Source organism: Trachinotus anak, unplaced genomic scaffold, assembly GCF_046630095.1.
Source record: "Trachinotus anak isolate AG129_WGS33_773 ecotype Australia unplaced genomic scaffold, CSIRO_AGI_Tana_v1 ptg000012l, whole genome shotgun sequence".
NCBI classification, from domain to species: domain Eukaryota; kingdom Metazoa; phylum Chordata; class Actinopteri; order Carangiformes; family Carangidae; genus Trachinotus; species Trachinotus anak.
The window spans coordinates 21,375,001-21,396,537 of record NW_027273863.1 but is presented as its reverse complement, the minus strand read 5'-3'; the positions used below and the strand labels follow the sequence as shown (position 1 = coordinate 21,396,537).

Here is a 21,537-nt window from a genome sequence, read left to right as displayed (position 1 = left end):
TTGCAATTTCATACTCACCAAAGATCATAGACTCACAAAGGCCTTATGTAAAAGACTAAAAGAGATTTTACTGACACACCAAAAACACTACAACGGGCAGGGACATTTTTTATCTTATAATGACCAGCCTGCTGGTCATCACACCACACAGGCCTTATGAGATACAAACCTGAGAAATAAGAGACCAGACACAGTCGTGGGAATCCGTGTAAATCGGTGTAAAATTATTTGCTTTTCCAAACTGTGTGTACACTTTGACAATGATGTTTACAACTGATTACAGCAACTCCCCATAAAGACCGCCACTGTCTTGCAGTGTAATCAGATTTAGTGAACAGCTGTGATGAAATTGTCGACAGGATATGACACTGTGCTACTTGGGAGGGAAAAAGCAGAAAGTGTTCAGCAGAAGCTGCAAGAATGAGGCCAACACATCCATCCCGACCCTCCTCAACATTGAAAAAGAACATGCTATATTCATTAACAGCTTTTTTATCCATTATTTATTTTAGATTTTGCTGAGCATGCTCGCTCTCGTTCAGCAGCAGACTTCCTTGTATCGTCTTACTCGTCCTGATTTACAGCCACAGTCTGGCTTTCTAGGCTTTTGTGGAGCTCCAAGCACGTCAATGAGGAGCTATCAAGAACAGCATATCTTGTAAACACACCACTTTGAACTTTTCTGTGCACATTCATGCTCCAAAGATTAAATATGTTTTGATTTTTGAGATCCCATGACCTCCCTTCTGTGCCAATATCACACTAATCTTTACATTTTTCATAACTGCTGACCCATTGCTTGTTAATATTTTCGGTGCACATTCACGCTCCCATCAGGAAGTGACCTATTGATTCCTGGTGACCCCCAACTCAATTCATATAACAGTCTTGCTCAAGGACTCACTGACAGTAGCTTTTACACAGGGGACAGAGTTGCTGTTTCATATTCCTCTCCACAGTTTTTCCTCAATTGGTCCAAAAAAATGAAAAGACTGAAAAAATTATGACAGGGAGAGAGAGAGAGAGAGATAGGGAGAGCGAGAGAGAAAGAGAGAGAGAGAGAGAGAGAGAGAGAGAGAGAGAGAGAGAGAGAGAGAGAGAAAGAACTCTGTATATTAATATCAATTCATTTACTATTTGCCTTCCCTCTGATCTCTCATATTGATTCCTGCTTTCTCTTCTCAGCCATTCACCAAGTAATCAAATCACTCATCCAATGAAGCACTCAATTATACAGTCCTCTCCTTCTATTCTACGCCTCCAATAACATAATAATTATTCAATTAATCAAAGCCAGTAAAGCGCTCTTATGTGTTTTTAAGTCTTGCCATCCTTCCTCTCATATTGATTGCACTGTCTCTTTCCACTCGCCCAGACTGTGATTAAATAACTCATCACAATGATTGTGTTGTGACACATCAGGCTTCCACTTCATCATGAGGTCCACATCCTAACTTTCTTTCCTCAAATTAAGTTGTGTTTTCTCACCCGAGCTGCTCACAAAATGGGCTGGAATATCAAAGATACACATGTCCATCATCTTCCAAACTGTCTGTGTTTGCCTCTCTGATGCTGGGATTCTCTCTCCCTGAAGAATATCTAATACATTTTTAATGACTGATCTTTCTACAGTTCCCTCTCTCAGCAGATACACAAAGTTTGTCTCCCTTTTTTTTTGTCGGATGCAGAAATGCATCCACTAATTTGGACCTGCTGGTGCTCATCTATCATTAATGATGTCCCACCATGTTTCCTCTGCAGTTTTTCAGATTAGGCTTTATCACATATTTGGCTTCAGTTCTCAAATTCAAGTATGCAGATATCCAGTAGTCCCTTATGAGATGAGGGATGGTGGCCTCGGTGTGATCCTCTCTGTGGGATGCTGACAAAACTAGAGTATTCACAACAGTAGAGATGACTTTATTTGGCTGGTCTTCACTTCTCTTAGCACCAGGTCATATAAAACAATGGAAAACAATATTTATAGCAAGATTAGAAAATCCTGTTTTTATGTCTAAGTACTCTCCTCCTCCATCTCTTCTGTTTCAGGTGGGACTTCATCCTCTGAGCCCCAGCGTCTTGCCTCCCTCGGCAGCCTGTTAGATGATCAGTATTGGCACCATGTAGTACTGGAGAGGCGGAGCGCTCACCTTAACCTCACTGTAGACAAGCACACTGAGAGGGTTCAGATCCCTGCGGAGTTCAGCCACTGGGGCATCGAACAGGTGGGATTACACAGAATACAGAATATACACGCATACAAACACAGAGATGCACATACAGTACAACCAGGAAAACACATTACATGCCTGGAAAACATACTCTACAGTGGCCACACTTTTTAATGAATCCAAAGAATTATTGAAGTTTAAAACTACTGTGGCTACATTTTGAAAGTACTTATTGTATATTATTACGTTTGCATGTAATCCTGTCATTCTATCGATATAGCTGAGTTTAGGGGCAGTCCAGAGCCTCACTTCTCAGAAACCAGTCACCTTAAAGAACACTTTCCACGGCTGCATGGAAAACCTGCTCTACAACGGCCTCAATTTGATAGAACGAGCTAAACACAACGACCAGCAAGTTACTCTAATGGTAAGTTCATTTAGCTAAACACAGCCACCTGCGCTTAGTGCAGTTGTGGCCACCACATGCAGCTTATGCCAATAAATTATTGCGTGATTAACAGCAGGCTTTAGCATCTGGAGACAGTTTATATTGAAATAAGTTAGCTTATGTGTAGCTAGCCAAAAAAACAAGCTAAAACCTGGTTCAGCCAACACATTTTTATGACATGTTTCTGCATCGTTATTGACCCTGACATTTTACAAAGGGCTGGAAAAGTAATTATTACAGATTAACAGTGTTAACAGAATGACCACCATTTTTTTATATGCTAATCTAATTTTCTGTGAACTACTGACCCACATTATCTGATAATAAAGTGTTTGCAGACATCAAAGCATGCAACACAGTGACGTTACTTTGGAGCTGTGTTAGCTTGCTGCTTGCTAATTGTAAAAATAAGCTGACACCTGGTTCGAAGAACAGGTTAGTCTAATGTCACACATGTAATATTTAATACATTGATGCTGCCAGACGTAACTTTCAGTGTAGGCTACTATATAATTAATTAATACAGTGTAACAACTGATAACAGAAAGCCCAATATGTTAATACACTAGGTGAATTTTCTAGTAACTAAGTAACATGATACTATAGTGTTTGCAAGTGTAAAAACATGCAGTGGGAGTTATGTTAGCTTCCTGTTTGCGAGCGATTAATATTAGCTAATATGAAAGACCTACTTCAACCAACAGGATAGTCTAATATATTCCGGGATTCCAACATTGACCCTTACGGACACAACTATCAGAGATAACACAGTGTGTTAAATGGAAGTTTATTGGAAGTGGAATCAGTTATTTTAGGGGATTATCATATCAGTCGGATCTGATAAGAAGTGTCTAACTTACTGTAGTAGACTTCACTTCATAGACGAAGGAAGGAAGCAGTAGATAAAATAATGATAATAATAAAAGTAGGAACTGTGCGTGCCCTGAAGAAAATCCTTAAACCCAAGGTTCAAAAATAATATAGAACATAAGCCATTTACTCACCCAAGAAAAGGTTTTGAACCAAGACAAACTGCAATGAAAGTGAGGGAAATGGGAAATAGACTGCACAAAACTGAATAAAAACAGTAATAGGAAAATAAATGTGATTAAAATTTCAGCAGCAATTGCAAAATGGAGGTGAGAAAATGAGGATATATACCCTCTGTGGACTCACAGTGGTAGAGTATAGCAGCCTATACTGAGGTATTCAAGGTGATGCAACATCTGTCTATCCATCATGAATAGAAAAGCAGCTTTGTGTTTTTCAAGTTAAGCTTTCTATAATGCTCCCGGCTGTTCGGCTTTTATGTGACAGTGTGTGGCATCAATCACTGGAGCCCATGAAACCAAAATCTGCAAGGCTGTCTCTTTAAGGTCATTCAAACAATGACAAAATATTCTGTTGCCTGTTTTTTAAAGCTTTTTCTGTGACTTGTTTAGTAAATACTTTTATATTTATCTATAACCAGTGCATTACATAACCACAAACCAGCATGTATGTTTTATTGTTTTTCGTTGGTTTGACACGTTTTATTTTTCTTAGGGTGGTGTCAGGGTTTTTTTTTTATCAGTTGTTTTATTGGTCGCTCCTGCAGGAGTGCCCCTGTATGTGTATTAGATTCCCCTCGGACCCATTGGGATTCAATCTTAGTGGTGAAATATTGGCTTTACCACCCAGCCGCTGGCTGGTTAATAAAGGACACAGGAGTGAAGACAGTAAGACTCTCACTAATGCCTCCTCATCTTGGCTATTAGGACCTTCAGATGTTTCTACATTCACAGTGAGTTGAGCGAGCTTATCATGTAGAGGCTGTGAAGCGTTTCTGCAGGGAGTAATAAACGCTCTCTCATCACAGTGAAGATAGAAAGAAGAAAGAAGAGGCAAAAAAACATGAATTCCCAGTAAAGAGGTACACAGATTCACATGCATGGCTGAAGATCTAATAGAGGGTATTTTGTAATGGTTCTGTGGCTCTGAAGGCACTTGCCACAAAGTTATGGTCCAATTTAAAACAGGGTCTAAATGGTCTTTCATGTGGCTCTGTGAGGGGAGCATTTGTACAAAGAAAATACGAGTGTACATGGAGGTGGCTCAGTGTGTCGGTGCTGGAGTCTTGAGGTTTTCAGGGGTTTTTAAGGTAACTTTTTTACTTTGTGTTGTGGAGTAGCAAATCCCACTCCAACATGAATTATTGTACACCACGCTAACTGCACCACAAAGGGCTTTAAGATGTCATCTGTGTTTCCAGAACATTACAAAGATAGCTAGCTGATATTCCCAGAAGAGACCCGGGAGTGTAATATATTGCTGCTGCAGCTTTAGCAATGGGCCTCGAGTCATTACCACAACTCAAAACAATAGACTGTAACAGAGATGTCAAGATATAGCAGCACTGGGCACATTGTATGCTCTGCTTCTTTCATTTTCAGTCTTTATCTCTCTTACATCCAAGCTAGGTGACTTTGGTATTTTCAGTTTTCTTTCCTAATCTTATCCTAAGCTTTGCTGTTATCATTATGGTAATACTGATGTCCTCTTTAAGGAGACTTGCTGATGAGATCACTGTGACATGAGGTCACATCGACACGCCCTCTGCAACTGATTAATATTCATGTTTTATGTCGCTTTATCTCTCTAGTAATCATTTTCCTGTCCCACCTCCTCTCTGTCTCTCTCCACTCTGCATCTCTCCATCTCAGGGCAACGTGACCTTTTCTTGTGCTGAGCCAGTTTCCGTTGCCGTAACGTTCCCCGGCCCCCAGAGCTTCCTCCAGTTGCCAGGGGCGACAGCATCCTCTTCAGGGGGTGTGTCTGTGGGATTACAGTTCAGGACCTGGAACAAGGCAGGGCTTCTGCTCACCTTTGACCTCCCTCAGCAAGGGGGAGTCGTCTGGCTGTACCTGAGTGAGGCCAGGCTCCGCCTACAGATCCACAAGGCTGGCAGGGCACTGCTGGAGCTCAGTGCAGGTAACGTAGCAACACCCAGTCCATTAACCCCCATACCTTCAGATCCACATCTGACCAGATGAATTAGTGGTTACTCTGATGAAGTATAGCTGTGTCACACCTTATGAGAGTTAAACCCTATAGTTTCATGTTAACCTTAAAATGAATGAAGCCAGTGACACAGAGGATGCAGGAAGTAGACCTGGTCTGGACTCACCAGCTCTACATAGTTTTTGAATCCATTTGTACCAAGTTTACCTTTAAGCAGGCAGCTTTTACTCATTTCCCAAAAGGTTTTTTGGTCTTGCCTAATAACATTCATCTTCTAAATTCTGTTTGTGAGACATGATTTACAAGCTGTCCCCAAATAGCAATGTGGTGCATGTGTAGCAGGCTGCGGAGTGATTGGATGCCTAATTTGGTCATCACTACATGAGTGCCCATGCTTGCCCTCTTCTCCCTGGAACAAAAATCTTGAACATCTGCTGCAGGTCTTAATGGCTCCATGCGCAGCCATGAACACCTGAGAAAAAAACTAATTGAATTTCAAGCAGTGTATATTAATGAGTTTTCGGCTCCCAGGTTCTGCTCTGAATGATGGTCAGTGGCATTCAGTGGAGCTGAACTCCAGAGGAGGACATTTGACCATCGCTGTGGATAAAGAGGAAGGAGGCACCGCTCACGCCAGCCCCTCATTTCCTGTCATTGTTGAAAGTCACCTCTTCTTTGGTGGTAAGTGTTAAACAGGTCATCAAACAGCCACATGGAAGGTGCTGAACACTAGACTGAGTAGTATATCTGTCTAACTGATGACTCCTCTCTCTCCTGTTCAGGTTGTCCTGCTGAAGACAACAGTCAGGAATGCAGAAACCCCTTCAATGTCTTCCAGGGCTGCATGCGTCTCTTAACGCTGGACAGCAAAAACATAGACCTAATCATGGTGCAGCAAAAGCAGCTGGGAAACTACAGCAACCTGCAGATTGACATGTGTGGAATCATCGACAGGTCAGTTTCCAAATAACTGTTCATTAAAATTCAGTATGTTAAGACACATTTTTATTGCTTTTCTATTACATCTGATGTAACCCTCCTCTAATGTTCTGCACGGCCCATACAGCCTCATCTGATCTGCCATGATCAGTGCATTCACTCATGGAGGTGATAAATGTCCTATTCATCCATTTCAAACCATGTTGACCTCTGAGGGAAGTAACAAGCAGTCACAAACCTTCCAGCAGAAACAATTCTGTGAGGATGCATGAATGAACTTTGCTTTCCTAAGTGTTTATATTATTTACAATCCACTGATTCTTTAAAAATTCTCCTACCAGGAGTGCGATTTGAACCCACAAGGACTTTGTCACCTATTGCATCTAGAGTGCAGTACCTTAACCACTCAGCCATCCTGGTGACACAAATAGGTCACAAAAACATTTTTTTGGTGAGAAAGAGAAATTAACAGTTGGTACATGAAACTACATTTGATTAGATATTTGGCTCGATGACTAAACGGTTGAGTTAATAACTGGAAACTTTTGCAAAATAATAGGAGGTCAGAGGAGGCTAATGCATTCATTGAAAGTTACTCCCTGTAATGAAAATTCTCCTATCAGGAATGGGATTTGAACCCACAAGGACTCTTGTCCATTGCATTTTAAGTATAACACTTTAACCACTCACTTATCTGAGATAAGTGAGCAAAAAACATCTTTCTGATGATGGAGAGAAAACTATGAATATTTAAAACTATAAGTCAGTATTTCATTGGATTGCAGGTTCAGTGTCTAAACTACAGAGTAAGTAAGTGACAGCTTCCAGTATTGAAGTTACTTGGAAGGAGACCTGACCCCATGAGGACATTTGTCCATTGGTTCTTCAGAAAAACACCTGAACTGCTCAGCCATCCTGGTGACTGTAGGAATCAAAGACAACTGTGAAGATAAAATTTTTCCCTTTATACCTGTTGTCTGACACATCAGTCAAGACTATCAAAAGTTGTTGCAACTTTGCTTGTACCTCTGTTGTTGCCCTCATCTAATATGCAGTGAGAAAAGTCAAAACCTGACAATAAGTGGAGAAACAGGACGATAATGCCCCTTTAAAGAGTCACTGAATGGTTTGATGAATAGGAAAATGATGTGAACCATATTTTGCAGTTAGCAAATCTTAACATAGTTGAACACCTATGGGAGATTTTGGCTGTACGTGTTAGACGGCGCTCTCCACCAACATCAAAACACTGAATGAGGGAATATGTTTTGCAAGTGTTCATCCTCCAGTAGAGTCTTCAGAGACTTGGAGAATCAAATGGCAGGGAGCATTGAAGCTGTTCTGACAGCACACTAAGACACTTTATGGTGGTTTTTAATTTAATTTCTCACCCGTCTGTATCTTAAAAATCTACCAGGAGTGGGATTTGAAGCCACGAGGATTTGTGTCCATTGCATCTTGAGTGCAACACCTTAACCACAACCATCCTGGTGAGATAAGTAAATAGCACTAAGCCAACCAGTCCGGACCTAACCAAAAACAATTCCTGCAAAAGTCTTGAGCTCAGCTGTTACTTTACTAAAATGGTAAAATGTACATATTTTCAGGAATACAAGGAACAGTATTTGAAATATTATCAATAAACTTTTTCATAGATATGTTTAGGAACTCACAGCACTTTGTCCAGGTTAGGGAAAGATTGAGGTCTGGTTTAACCAATTGATACTTTAGGTTATTCATACAATATTATTAACAACTTGTAATGAAACACTACACTCAAGCACTACACTGATGGGAACAATATTTGTTCCTTTAATGAGAACTGCTGTTGTTTTTATATTACATTTGACCCATTTGACTCACAAGACCATGCTCCCGTTGTATTTTGAGTGCTACAAGTTCAAGAAAGCTTTTTATTGATGTTGTTCTGGCTTGTTAAACAGCTGATATCATTTTCTAACTGAGAAATTCTTTTAGTCAACCATTTTTAAAGCTTTTTTTGTCTTTCACCTGTTTGTACATTTCATTTCGATTTAGACAGAGAACCGAGGAAATTCTGTCCCCTGCAGCTTTTAAGCGTAATTTAATAAACATTAATTTCCAGACATGTTGTGCTAAAGAAAGAAACAAAAAAAAATATCTGACAGAGAACAGTAGCAGCTTTGTTGTGGTGTCAAACAGCAGTTTTGTTGGAATTTTTTCATCTGTTGTTAACTGTTTTCTCACACGGAATTTTCTAAAGCAATTTTTTGTTGATTTTAAACATAATTTTCCTTTTCCTTGTTGGCAGAGTAGTTTATTTGTGAGGTGAAACAGGGTGAGAGAGACAGAATGCACCATCCAGAACATACACAGGTAGATACACACAAAAAATCATAAGATATCTATTACTGCACATTATCACAGTATCTCCCCTGGGAAATACAGAATTATTGGTCACTGAAGACCAGGGTGTGACAGTTGTATTCTTGCTGATTTCTGCTCTGCTTGGACCTATTCTCTGTTCCTACTGGAACCCACCAGTCATGTACGATAAACAAGATGGCCAAAAGTGTCTGCAAAAAGCTTGAAGGCAGGTTGTAGACATGGTTGTTGTGGCAGCAGATTAATGCCCATGGGTTTGGAATAAAATAACATGGTTGTAATGTTTGGGTGTCTGTATATTTTTGGTCATTTAGAATAGCTCTGCTGTTGTCATCTTACTTTCAGTTTTTAGAGGTTTTGTTCGGCAAGATGCATGTAACGCAACTTAATGCAAATATAAAAAACTTATACTGTTATTCTGTTAGTTACGTAAATGTCATTTCCATCATCTCAGAGGAAGAGACAGAGATAAAGATATGTTATTGGGAAGGTGGGCTGGAGGCCTTTAGCTGTACAAGCATCACAACACTAACATCGACAGGAATACGATTGTATAACAGGAACAGAGACACAGAAAACATGTCCTCCTCTCGAACAATTACAACAAATAAGACATTCATGTAAATTTTGTAGTGTTTTGAGGACAATAATGAAAAAACAAATTGTCTTGGGTGAGGATGTAAACCCCCAATCGAGCCAACAGAATATTTAATATCTTTAAACCTACATGAACTGATTTTTTAGCCACATGACTTACCATCAACTTTTAAGTTGATTTATTTACACATCCAGCATAGGGAGGTTTTCCTCCCCACTCTCTCCAAGTCCTTGGTCATTGTGGGAACTGTTGGGTCTCTACAATATTGTAAGGTCTTGACCTGACCTTGTAAAGTGCCTCAAGATAACATATGTTGTGATTTGGTGCTGTATAAATCAAAATTGAAAATTTATTCATTCTCTCTCCTTTTAGCTCTGTTTTTGGTCTCCACTGAACTTGCTCTTCAGCCCCCTAATGCTCCACAACGTGCACCAGCTTGCCTCTAACTGTGTGTCTGCTGTTTGCTGCTGAGCAGGTGGTGCACAGTGGATTTGCTGTGTTTTTTTCACAGCCTGCTGTGACTGGAATTGAGGTCGACAACAGCAGTGAGCTGTGAAGAAATGGTAAAACCTAAAGCTGCTGTAAAGCTCTGTAGAGCTGTGAGTTCATCACTACAAGGAACCCCTTTCAAAGTGATCCATTGAATATCAACTAATGATTACCTTTCATCACAATCCAATGCAACTGTAACTTTGGCACTTATGTTTCTTAAAACATTCATGTGCGTCAAATATTGACCAGAGAGTTGAACAGAAGTTAACTGATGCATGAGTGAGTTTAGACCTCATGATAAATATTTTCAGTGTAATTCATAGATTGTAAGAAGATAAATGACAGAGTAAATCATCAGTGACAACTCAGGATCAGAGCAATAACTTCAAGCTCGGGGGATGAGCGAGGCAGAGGGAGCAGATCCAGTCACGGCAAGTAGAAGCGCAATTAATGAGACAATTACAACAATTATACACCCGCCTCGAAGCCATAGCACACACACAGTCTCACACACACGCAGTATATAGTATGTAAACACTCCATACACACAAACACTGAACCAACCACATATTTTTGGTAGATAAAGAGAATCTGCTCCAGTGATTTTAATTAAAATGTCTCTCCTTGTCCTGCATCCAGTAGATTATTAATCAGCACCATACAGTCAGATGTGACTGTTCACTGGAACAAACCTACAAAAAAAATCCTGTGTCCCAGTAAAGATAGAAAAAAACTCTAACACATGCTCTGTGAATGTAATGCTGCTGATTGAATTTTGGTCCCATGGGATGTATTTTACTGTAAAGTCAGATGGAAAATGGACTCATCGACACAGCCTCAGTGTGGGGTTCAGAGCAGGTTATTATATGTGCAGTGGTGTGTATGGGTAAGTGTGTGTTAACAGCACATATGAAACAAGGAGCCTCTTTATTACAACATCAGTTCAAAACCTTGTTTTATACCAAACCTGCCTGATTATTTTAGTTCACCGTGTAAAATGCAAGATTAATGCACACACAAAAGAAAATCAGTGTAAAGATGTGTGGCAGGGTGTGTGTGTTTTTTTGTGTTTTATTGATGTCCGCATGATTACAGTGAGCTGTTTTATATTTCTGAATGTGCACACCAGGTTTTTCTTGACTATCACAAACACTTGGTGCAAAGTCGGAGGGAGGATAGGAGGAGGGTTTTCTGCAGGGCTGTACTTACCGGGATCAATGTAATCTGTGTGGACTGAAGTTAAAAGCATTGTCAGGCTAAATTGGCTCACATGGCGCTGCAGGACTGTGGGCTGATGGACCCTGAGTCAGTGTTTAAAGGGCCACTCTCTGAGTGCATCAGGGCTGAGTATGTTGTTTCTGTGTTTCTGTCCATGACACTTAAGTTGATTTGTGGTGTAGATGAGGCTGGTTGCAGTTTGAAAGGGGACTAACTGGTTTCATTTCTGTGACACTGCGTTGTGTGGTTTCTGACTGGTTGTCAGAAAATATCAATGTTCTGTTTTTATGGAATATGTATTCAAAACTTTGGGCAACTACATATTATATTGATTTATGTGAAAAGACATGAAAAGAGGTAAACATAACTTTTGCAGCAATAAGACATTAAAAATTAGCCTTTCTTCAAATACAAATTTACGGTTACTTTGTTTCATTAACTTCACGGGGGGTGGAAATATTCTGCTTTTGGGTTGTGTGGTAGCCAGTGGCTCAGGTAAGATTTCACAAATAGAAACAAGAATAGACTAGAATGTCCTGAAGTCAGTCAAGAAAATGAAACTGAGGAGAGGCTTCTACAACAGGACAATGATTCACAGCAGCAAGAAAAACAAGCTGCAGTTTTCCGAACGGCTGCACAGTTCCCTGACCTGAACATCACTGAAATCTGAGGGTAGACCTTCAGCATGCTGTGTCCCAGGCAGCGTAAAATATTTCTGAGCTGGAAGTGATGAAAATTCCTGAAGAATAGAAAAACTTAACCTGCTATAAAAGTGTTTGAAAGCTGTGATATCTGCCAAAGGGCATGTGCTGCAATGACTGTTTAATTTTAAGTTCATGAAATAAAAAGTATAAATGCATTAACATCTGAAAAAAGTTATCTTTCCAGAGGTTTGTTTGTTGTGTGTGAAAGTGGGGGGAGGTGTTAGGGTTTTTATTTCTCATAATTTGTTTGTGTGGTGTTTTATTAAATGAGGCTAGCAGTCAAATCCCTGTTCTTCTTTATCTTGAAAATGCATCTTCTTCATTATAGTCACCCTCTTTATCATCATCACCATCAACAACTGTGTAATATCCTTTATCTGCTGCTATTGTTTTATAGGCTGTAAATATCTAATTGTACATTTTATATTATTATTTTTTTATTTACCTTTTCTTAAGTAGTTGATACTGATATTTGCCCCCCACTGTGGGACTAATAAAGGCTACCTTAATCTTTATCATCATCATCATCATGGCTCTTCAGAGATATGGACACTCCAAGAATCATATATGTTCATGTTTCTAACAGATGCCACTACCTACACACAGTGCACACACTGTATGAAATAAATCAGCAGCATTCAGTGGTAATTTGGGTTAATATTATGAAATGAATGCTAACTTGCTGACTTTAGATTAAAGCAGCATGGAGATAAATGGAGGTAAAATCAGAGGGTAGCAGGCTGACAGGCTGCTGAGTCGGGGCTTTTATGTAAATAAAAGGGAGGCTGCAGATTCTGCACAGTCATCTGTTTTCTCTTCAATATTTCTGTCTGAGTTTGAGCAAACACACACTTACACACTGTCACATATATTTATATTTAATATTAAAAACTTGCATCTCTTAATATTACAATATATACAGATTCAAAATACCCAACATATTCACAAAGACAGAACCTCTGAACTGATGAGATGGGATTGGAGAAAAGTGGTTATTATTATGTTTGTGTGTGTGTGTGTGTGTGTGTGTATTTGTTTGTGTGTGTGTGTGTGTGTGTGTGTGTGTGTGTGTGTGTGTGTGTGTGTGTGTGTGTGTGTGTGTGTGTCAGTTAAACCCTGTTGTTGAAATCGGTTGAGCCTGTAACAAATGGAAGAAATCCATGTGAATAAAAATACTCTTATCTAAGCCAAATGCAACAGGAAAAGGGAGTTTCCACTGAGGCCGAGACAGGATAAATATAAAGCACAGTGCTTTCAAAATGTGATACTTATCAAAGCTACCGGTGTCAACAAGACTGCACGCAGAGAAAAGAAAATGACAGAGCTGCATTAATGGAACATTCAGACAGCCACCATGTTTCCTCAGAGCAACACTTACAAACACAATGTGTGTATTATCTGTTTTTGTTTGTTTCTCCCTCTCCCAGTTTAGTAGAATGAGGTCTTTATCGTTTCAGTGACATAGTACAACACATTTAATAAGGGAAACTAACACATCCTGGAGAACAGTCTTATCACATACAGTTAAGATACAGCCCTATAATGTTAACCATGTTTTATCATCATTTTATCATAACCAAACAACTGACGCAGCACATTTTACATATGTAGTAACTTCACCTAATCTCATTATCTGGCTCATCCTACTAACTAGTGGCGACAGCATGTTTTTTCCACACACTGTGCAGCTGTGATGTATCGTATAGCACCAAGCAACATCACAGTGGGAGGTGGTCACAATGCAACAGACAACACCTTAGGGAACAGTGTATGTAACAAATATTCATACTCAAGGGTCAAAGTAAAGATAAAGGTAAGGTAAAAGAAGTGGCTGTAAAGGTCATGTTTATATGATTTAAGATTAGCTCAGCAAATTGGAACAATCGACAGATCTGTTACTAGTTGCCATGGCGAAACAGGATCACGTATTTGATTTGCATCTTTTGGAACAAGACAATAATAATATCATGACATGTCTAATGATGAAACACATCCGATCTACTTCACGCATTGTGTAAAAATGGATAAATGTAAATAGATGGATAATCTCACTTGTGTAAACTGAGCAGATGTGTTGTGCTCTGGAGGAGTTGTTTTTATTCAACCCCATTCACAACCGTCCTGATACAGTTACCCAGATGTTTTAACAAGGTTTCCCTCAGGTTTGTGCTCAACAACAGAGTTCTAGCCACACAAGATGCATGATAATAGATTTAATTGGACTTGAAATGTGTATTCGTATAACAGAAAATGGTTAAACTCAAATTTTGTGCGATGAATTTTAGAAAGTCTGCTTCCTGCTTCCAAAGTATTTTTAATCTTCTCCTTCATAATCATTTTTTTTCTCTTCAGGACATCAACTGATTAAAAAACAAAGAAAAAAAGTTAGTTGTGAGGCAGTAAAGTTTTTTAATCTTTTGAAAAAGGGGTGCAATGGTTTTCCAATCAATGTTCAGAAAAAGGTTGTTTCAGAGAGATTTTTTCCCACTTCAACAACCTCCTACAACAACATGTTGCCAAAATGGAAAATATGACCTCCAGATGTTAAAAATGAAATACAGTCTGCTTCCAATAGTTACATTATTTCTGACCCTCCTACACACATTTGGCCATAAAGTGACTAACACACTTGAGGAAACATAATTTAAAATGCTTTCTGCCCATTTAATAAAAAGAGCTTTATGTAACATGTTAATTCTGAAATTTATTTTAAGATCACTCTGTATTTTTAGAGGATAGTATGCTACCAACTCATTGTCATGTCATTGTGAGATAAATGACTCAGCTAAAATATAAAAGGTGCTTCAGCTGCTTTTTCAAACAAACCAACAAACAAAAAGTGGACAAGAAGTGATGATGGGTGGTTTTGGTATCGACCGCTTTTGTCCTTGATGACAGATTTTTGGCAGCAAAACCTGGGGAATTGTTCCCAAACGTTCAGGCTGCCAAAACAAGCATATAGATTTTTTAAATCTGCTATCTCAGTATACAGTATATAAAAGACTGATGTAATACATTTCTCAACCTTCAACTTCCTCCCACATGAGCGGCCATCAAGATGTTGCTGTAATAAAATTCTTGAGAAACTTTGCGATAAACAGTGTAGACTTCTTGACACACACTCTCTCTCTATCTCTGCTTCTCTCCCCCTCTCTCCCTCTCTCTCAGGTGTTCTCCCAGTCGCTGCGAACATGGTGGTCGCTGCAGTCAGTCCTGGACCGTCTTCCACTGTAACTGCTCCGACAGTGGCTACAGCGGAGCCACCTGCCACAGCTGTAAGTCACCTGCCACTCACCACATGGCTCTTGGACAGAAGGGCTGGATTAACCTGCTATAGAGCTGCAGCATTTGACAGCCTGGGTCCTCCTGATCTCTTCTCATTGTGGACTGTACTGTAATCTGATGCCTTTAAGAACTAATCCGGGACAGAGCACACCAGTACTGTGCAGGATTGCACATAAGGTTGTCCTTACGTCCCATTCTTGTTGATGCAATCTCTCAGTTACACTTTGATAGGATTTATTGACGTTTCATACAAAAGTTCACCAGGACTCCAGGATGAGCTGATTAGAATTTTGTGGTCAAAGGTTAAAGGTCACTGTGACCTCAGAAAACACATAAAAAAAAATCCATTAATTCATATGATAATTATGACAAAATTTGTCTAACAGGATAAAATGATACAATTTTATATCCAGAGGGTCAAAGGTCAACTTCACTGTGACATCATAATGTTCTGCAAAAACACTTCTGTCCATTAGTAAATGCTGTAACTTATGGAGGGGAGATTGTGGCCATATTTCCTGCAGCTTGGCTAGTTGGTGGAGGGAGGCAGTAATTCTAGTTGTGTGTCAGTTACTGAGCAAACCATTATTTAGGAACAAGCAACAGGTAAGTAGAATAATATCACCTGGATTTCTGACAGTGTTAAGATTAAAAACATAGACAAAGCCTCAAGATTACCTAAAAATACAGAAGTGGGTTTGAGGGTCTTTATCTGTTAATATTGTAGTTAATTCAGTGGTGCATACTCCAAAGCAAATGTACTACTACTACTACTACTACTACTACATGGTTAGGTTAGGTGACAAAAGTTCTTTGATCAAGGTTAAGAACATTTTTGGGTTTTGGTTCAGTGTTAATGAGTAAAACTCATTTTGCCTCATGGTTTAAATCACTTTTGACTTTTTCAGTATTAACCAAGACCAGAATCCCCCAACCCCAACCTTAACCATAACCAAGTGTTGTGAGTTATGTTTAGACACTAATCATAGTTTAAAAGTTTAATCCTACTTAACTTCCTCATTATGTTGATGTAAAATGATAATCAGGGTGGGATTACATTCCTCCCAAGATTTATTTTCCGTTGCAAATGAGTAGGATATTTCAAGGAGAGAGAACGAGAGAGCAATGACAGATAAAATGGGAAAATTAGAATCAATCGAGAGGTAAAATGTCAGAGAAAGAGCAACAGCAGCAGATGATGAATTTCCTTTTTACAAACACTAACTGGATTTTAGCACCGAGGCAAACTGAAAATAAAATAACACAAATAGTACCCGCAGTAAAACAGTACAGAGATGAGAAATGAATTCATTAAAATGCCCGGAGACTACGATTAATGTGATGTGGTGCTACTTTAATGCACATGTCAGTTCTCTGTCATTTATCTAAAGGGTTTTAAAGCTGACTTTTAAAGTTGCGGCTCCATTTACTGCTTGACCTTCAAGACCTAGGAAACCTGCCATTCTCATGGTGGCAATCACAGATGCATTTAACAGCAATATTATTCAGTAATTAGAGTTGTACAGGTTTTTTTATGCCTTTGGTGTAGAAGCTGCAAAGTGTGAGTTATGTCAGATGATCTGTTGACTTTTGTTTTGGCTGCAGCCTGGGGACATTTCTCAAATAAAGCGACGACTTTGTGAGCTTCAAGTGAAGCCTGCCTAATATTCTTTGCCCACTGCAGAATACCTTTAAAATCTGTTTGTGTGCAAGTGATATGGAGGAGGTTATTGAGTCTGCAGATGTGACTAAACTGCTGAAATACTGAATGAATAAATAAAACCATGGAGGTAATGTGAGCTTATTGGCAAAATTTACTGGTTCTGTGCCGATTCCCTTTGAGCCAAACACCTCAAGACCAAAAGAGGAGGGTTTACTACACACCTCACTTCTGCTCTCATTTTTTATTGCTGACGTTTCTGTGAAAACCTTTTTCTAACCACACTGAGGCCATGTGATGAATAAAAGGCCTTTGGCTGTGGAGAAGAAACTAGATAAACAGGTGAGCAGAGTCTGGGAACCTTTAGATATGGATTTGACTCCAAGGGCTCGATTATTTGACTGCAGAGGAAGCACAGAGGAGGAGGGAGAGGAAGACCTGTGGAGATAGAGAGGAAGAGGCGGGGCTGATAAAGGTTTTATTTATTGAGACTTTGTAATCCCATCAGTCATTTCTGGACTGATCTTGACTTTATGTGACACTGCTGTAGAAATAAAACCCTAGATGATTTTCTTCACGCTGGCTATGATTCAGTGGTGATACATACGTATGAAGAAGCATCCATAATCCTCCCCAGGGGGTGATCTCCGTCGCCTCACAGCTCCTGTGTTCCAGCTGATGTGTTGATGCTGATCTCATTATTTTCCTCGCAGCTGTGTACGAACAGTCCTGTGAGGCGTACAAACACAACGGCAACATGTCGGGACATTTTTACATCGACGTGGACGGCAGTGGACCAATCAAACCACAGCTGGTCTACTGCAACATGACAGGTGAAACACACACACTCGCTCCCCTTCATCCTTCCATCACTCAGCGTTTCATATGATCAACATTTACATAATTGTAAATGATGATGCTCCTCATCTTTCTCCGACTCACTTCATCTTTCATCCCATCTTTACTTCAGTCTCTCTCTTTCCCCCCTTTCATCTCCCTTTCAGCCCATAGCATGCCCCAATTGTATATGTACACGTGTAGGCTATCCACACACACACACACACACACACACACGGGAAGAACTTACCAGAAGCCAAATAACCTTTGACCGCACATTCGCATCATTAGCATCCCAGTAATGGTTGTATTTCCTCGTGTCTGTCTCTGTAGAGGAGAACACGTGGATGGTGATCCAGCACAACAACACAGAGCTGACCAGAGTCCGACCCTCTCCAGGTGTGAACCAGCATCGAGTTCACTTTGACTACTTGACTGAAGAGGAGCAGCTGTTGGCTGCAATTAGCCAATCACATCACTGTGAACAGGAACTGTCCTACCACTGCAGGAAGTCCCGCCTCCTCAACACTCCAGGTAAAGCCTTTTTTTTTTATTTATTTATTTATTTTTTAATAAAACCATGATGTGCTGCAGTTTCCAGTGTAGAAGGCCTGTGTTGGACTTCCACGGTCTTGTCTATCCTCACTTACGGCTCCTCAGGGCCTTCAAGATGGCAGGCAAGTCAAGCAATGATCGAGAGGCGAGGAACAACAAAATAAGGGAATTTGGATGAAGCCACTCAGTATCTGGCTCAGATTTTGCCCACAGGGATTCAAGCCAGAAACAGTAAGAGACCATCCTGTTTATGTAGGCTGGCTTTGCATTGCAGCTGAAAGATCCTCTCTGCTTCAGTGACCTCCAGTGGGAAAACAGACGGACTCAGACCACACAAGGGCAAACAGAAGATAGCTTTAAGATGGTCAACTATGCATTGATGTTTTTAATTATTTTTTATTTTAGTCGTAATAGAATCACACTAGTTTTTCTTTTTGTGCTCTCTTTGAATCTAATTTAACAAGAGCGAGCTATGAGGCATATATCATTTTATACCACAACAAAAGCTCTGGAGAAAACAATTCAACTCCTTGCGGATCCACACATTTTTCCCGTTCTACCACACAAAACAGAATAATTGTTACTCTCATTGCTACAAACTTAATCAGGTTCCAAGGGTTTTCTCCCTCTTTACCAGCGAGCCAGACAAATGGACTGTGTACCATTTGTCTAAATGTCTCCTTCTTTTAGACTAAACATTGAGGCCAATTAGTTTGTCTGGGTTTTGTTCTTTGTTTTCCCTCAGATGCTTTATCATGGTCTTACAAGTCATTAATTGACCTTAACGCTGTGACTCAGAATCAGTTAAACCACCAAAAGTGTGAAGACATGCATTTTTCTCCTGGCAAACGCCGCCTGTTAGAAAGTGGTTAGCAAATGATTTATGATCACTATTATACAAACAGAATTTCAACATTTATCTTTAATATTTTTTTGCATTCAAACAGCATACACAGTTCTAATTTTACAATTTAAGAGAAATCTGCTGCAGGGCATTAGGATTATCTTTTGATATTAATGTCCTCTGTTCAGCTTCTGTCTGGTTGCAGCCAGTTTGCAGTAAAACAAGGCTGAAACCATTAAAGCCAAACAGTCGATGGATTGAGGAAAGAATGGATGGATGGATGGAGTATTTTACTTCCTTGGTGTGATAGATTTTTTTTCCTTTTAGTGTTGTTTTATTTTGTAGGACCACACTAACACTTGAAGAAATACAGGTCATAACAACCTCGCATTATTCGACAATGCTCATCTTCTATTGTGCCTGATAGTTTCTTGATGGAGCCATCTTTATCCTCTGTAGCTACGGAAACCAAGGTCTTACAGATAAGGAGGCAGATAAAAACAACACTTGGAGAAGACTGCCCACATCAAGTTCTAGTCAAGGATGAGAGAAGTGAGGCAAAGGACACGTGTAACTTTAATTAGGTGAGAAAGACCAGGTTTGGGTTTAGGTTAAGTTTAGACTGTAATTTAGCTTTATTTAGGTAAGGATGGGAAAAATGTTGTAACCATGTGATACAGAGGAATATAGATACGCTGTAGGAGCAGACATCTTCAGAATCTGGTGTTGCATGTCTCTGATTCACATCCTGGCTTTGTACTGCTCTGCATTTTTTCTCCCTGGTGCCAGGCCTATAACAAACACTTCAGCCTGAGACATCTGAACCTGAACTCGGTGGTGACTTTGCATTTAGTTTGTAGCTTACAGTAAAGTGCTTGAGGAGACAGCAGGTCATCACACACATACCACTGGAGATCAACAGAGAACCTGTGGAGAGGGTCTCCAGATACCTCAACATACACATCCCTGGGCATCTCCCCTGAGCTCTTCACAACCGGCACATACTCAAAAATCAGAGGACAGACAGAGGCTCTACTTCCTCTGACAGCTGCGCAAATTCACCTCCATCCTGAAGACCTTCGACTGTCCTGACAGGCAGCCTGATGGGTGACCCTGTGACAGGTGACCCTGCAGAGAGTCGTATGATCAGTTGAACACATCATCAGAACAGGCACCCTGCAGGACACCTACAGCAGGAGGGTGAGGATGGGAGCCCAAATCATCATGAGAGACTCTTCACACCCACAACCAATGGACTGTTTAGACAGCTGAGGCCAGGGGGTCACCTCTGTAGTCACATGACAAGATTCTATCCTCAGGTCATCCAGATCCTCAACACACACTCTTCACTTCAACAATCTTCCACACAGACGTGAACACTTCTGTGGAACTGCACATACTCTGTTGTTTCTGCCACCTCCACTTGCACAGCAGCTCACTTTAACTGCAAATACTGGTAGATTCCTATCCATTTGTTGTCTGTATATAGATTTGTGTATATACACACAGATCTATATTATATGTTAATGCAGTGTCATATATAGATATGTATGTGTACATATAGTTTTAGTTATTATTTTAGTTTACTACTTTACTTATGATAAATTATTTATAAATATTAATAAAGTATCTATCTACCTACCTACCTACCCACCCTCTGATTCTCGCACAGTAACTGAGCGTGCTTTTTATTTCACTGCATGTTTCACTCTGTATCTCTGTGCGTGTGATAAATGAACCTTGTACCTTGAGTGCATTGTTGAAAAAGCCTCTGTGTGTACATCAACATTACAAGTACAAAGTGCCGAATAATGCACTGACCAGAGCACAAATGTCCAGGCAGCATTTAAAATTAAAGTAGCAGGTTAAAAGGAAATATTTTTTCCTTTATTTATTTTTTGGATAAGGAAATGGATGGAAAGAGAAAAAGTGGCTAAACTCACAATGTCGTCTCATCAAAGAAGCTCACAACATACAATACAAGACATTTTTATATTGTGGCCACAATGTTTTGTCCAAAAAGTGTTTTCAGTTTTATTGTAAGAGCCATTTATTGTAAGAGCCAGTATCCTTAAAAGGCTGTCGTACTTGGCAGCCTTTTAAAGATATTGGTATGTCTTGGCTCTTACAATAAAAAAGTCTCAGCAGAAGTTTCTGTTCCACCCTTTCCAGTCTTACTGCTCACACAAATGCACAAAAATTTAATTTGGAAACAAGACAAAGAGATGTGCTGCTGGGAGAAAATAGCTAAGTGCTCTTTGTGAAGATGTCTGAGGAGATACACACACTTACCTTGTAAATAATGCTACGCCATTTGTGCAGTGTTGCCAGTGGAATCTTAAGAGATATTTGCTACATTATACTGTAACTTTGGTGTTTTGGAGGGGTGTTTCTTGCACTGTTCACAGAGGTAAGATGTGTG

General features: G+C 39.8%; 1 pseudogene; it reads left to right on the top strand.

Annotated features, from left to right (window-relative positions):
• LOC139629172 (contactin-associated protein-like 4) overlaps positions 1-21,537 on the top strand; it is a 102,567-nt pseudogene that overhangs the window by 52,260 nt on the left and 28,770 nt on the right.